The following is a 2,899-nucleotide window of genomic DNA, read 5'->3' as shown; positions in this document are numbered from 1 at the left end:
ATGGTTTCCACCAATGAGATCGCTTCATTCGATATGGACAAGACAGTGTGTGACATCTAAGGTCCATAACAGATGGTGCGCGAAACACGAGAAAACTCGTGAGCGGTACTAAAGGTGTTAAATTGGTTTCAGCTTTATCAATAGCAGTTGACGAGTCTTGTGACATAAATGACAGCGCAAGTTTCACTTTTTGTATGATTTATTTCATCTACAGGTCCTAAAGAAGAACTTTTAGGATTATTGCCACTCAAAGGTCAAACACGTGGAGAGGATATAGCAAATGCTGTAATTGTGTGCATTGAAAAACATCATATTCCACTGGATAAAATTGCCTCAATTTCAACAGGTGGGTCAAAAGCGGTCAAAGCGTAAGAAACAGGTTTGTTGCTATTTTGAAAGAAAAAAATTAATCACGAGATACTTACTTACCATTGCATCATTCATCAAGAAGCGCTTTGTGCGCAGACATTTCCAGGAGAATTTTGCAAAGTTATGGAATTGGTGATTAAGATTATCAACTCCATTATAGCTAAAGCTCTTAATCATCACCAATTTAAAGAATTTTTAGTTGAAATGGAGAGTGAGTACGCAGATCTACTGCATAATAAGGTACGTTGGTTACCAAGAGGAAACGTTTTGAAACGTTTCGCTTCCTTATTAACAGAAATTAAAGCATTTCTCCTTGAGAAGGGTGTTCACTATCCAGAACTAACGAACGATCAGTGGATCCAAAAAGTTTTATTTCATGCTAGATGTTACATCTCATCTAAATCAGCTTAATCGTAAACTGCAGGGGAAAGGAAACACAATTTTTCGATGTTAGAAGAAGTTATTTCCTTTGAAAACAAATTATCTCTTTTTGCTCAAGATTTTGAAAGAGAAACTTTGATTCACTTTCCAAGTCTGTTAAAACATCGCCAAGAAAATAATTCTGATACTGATATTTGCTATTTCAAAACAACACTTTTAAATATGAGGGAAGTTTTTCTCAACAGGTTTCAGGAATTCAGAAACAGCAAAGCGACGTTAGCCTTTGTTAAAAAACCTCTCAATGCTGCTGTAACAGAATTAAATTTTCCCCCTTAGCGATTGACATTGGCAACTTTGAAATGCAATTGCTGGATTTAAAAAACAAAGAATTGTGGAGCTCGAAATTTGAACGTCTTTGTGCTGATATAGAAATATTGGAGAAAAACAAATGTGAACTTAGTTCACAGCACAAGTGGTCTGCTTTGAAAGAAGGAAGATATGTTGATTTTTAACACCTGAAATAGTATTCCTGACTCATATAATCAACTGAGAAAACTAGCGTTTGCTGTTCTTTCCTTATTCAGGTCTACATATTTATGCGAACAATCATTTTCAAGCATGAACCTTATCAAGAGTAAATTGAGAAGTTGTCTTATTGACGAGAACCTGGAATCGTGCCTAGAATTAAAAACAACAACATACAAACCTGACTTACCCAAACTTTCCAAGGAGATGCAAGGCCATTGTTCACATTAGTGTTTGTCAGTCATTGTCATGATTTAATTTTATGGATATTGTAAGGTAAATTGTAAGGAATTTAATTTTATCAATAAATAATATCGTTATTAAGTATGATATCAAGTTTTATTCAATGTACCTATACTTTAACTAAGACTTAAAACTTTAAGTAAAGTTTATTAAGTTAATTTTAGGGAACATTGTGGAGTGAAAGAAGATGTAGTGTCGAGGATTGAGAAAGGCATGTTGAGATGGTTTGGGCATATAGAGGGGATGAACGAAAGGAGATAGAGAAACAAGTATACAAGTATACAAGATGAGTGTGGATGGGAGCGTTGGAAGGGGTCGACCTCAGCGAATGCACCTTAATCAGATTGAGGATGTTTTTAGCAAAGCCAGCTTAGGAGTACCCTAATTAAGTTAACAACAATGTACCTACCTATATTGTTTAAGTTTAAAAAATTTGGCTCTCAAAAGAAATTTCAATCGTTGTACTGTTGATATTTGACTCTGTTGACTAATGAGTTTGCCGACCACTAATCTAGAGCCTAGCTGTTTCAGAGTCTCTAGGGTAATGCCTGTCCATCAAATTCCATTGTCCACATTTTCAATAGTAATTGAGTTGTAGCTTGATACTAGATTGCCTTGTTAAGCTATATTTCCCAACATCCTTCATGGTAGGTATGGCTAAATGACTAAGCTCTCCCCAATCAGATGGGCATGGAAGTGATCTGTGTAAAGTATCATTTTTTTAAAAGTGAAGATTGCCCTGGGATCACTGTCCATTTTCCTTCCTGGTAACTGAAAAATTTGAAGGTTGAAATAGTAATGCTTAAAACCACTTATTTAGGATGGCAGAATTTCCTTGCTAGTCTGGGACCCTAGGATTAATTTGTGAAGCAGAATCCATTTACTCACCTAGGATTTTTCATGTGAGAAATAAATTTGTGTCTCATGTTAGACATTGTATTTTTGGATATTTTTGTTACAGCAATTTAGCCTTTATCCTGTGATACCCCCCTTTGCCCAAAGGTCTTAGCTATGGCAACCTTCTGAAAAGTCCTCCCTGTATTTCTAAATTTCTTGTCAATGATTATTTAAGCTAAATTACTTTAGTTTAAGGCTAGCAAATGGTGAAGCTAACACTTGAAACCAAATGTTGTGACTTTATCATAATATTGAAAAAGTGGTTCTATTGTATGTGTGTGCTGACATTTAAATAAAAAGCTCAGGGGAAAACATATTTGCCAACGTCATATCTGATAAGGGCTTAATCTCCAAAATTTATAGGGAACTCACACAACTTAACAAAAGGAAGATAAACAATCCAATCAAAAAATGGGCAAAGGACCTAAATAGACACCTTTCAAAAGAGGACATTCAGAAAGCCAAGAGACATATGAAAACATGC

At 35.3% G+C, this 2,899-nt stretch overlaps 1 pseudogene; it reads left to right on the top strand.

The window, feature by feature from the left end:
• The first annotated feature begins 214 nt into the window (after positions 1-214).
• Positions 215-2,899, top strand: part of LOC102760227 — a 43,756-nt pseudogene continuing 41,071 nt past the window's right edge.

The sequence above is a fragment of the Myotis davidii genome, unplaced genomic scaffold (assembly GCF_000327345.1).
Source record: "Myotis davidii unplaced genomic scaffold, ASM32734v1 scaffold1016, whole genome shotgun sequence".
Lineage (NCBI taxonomy): Eukaryota > Metazoa > Chordata > Mammalia > Chiroptera > Vespertilionidae > Myotis > Myotis davidii.
This window is presented reverse-complemented; position numbering and strand designations above follow the sequence as displayed.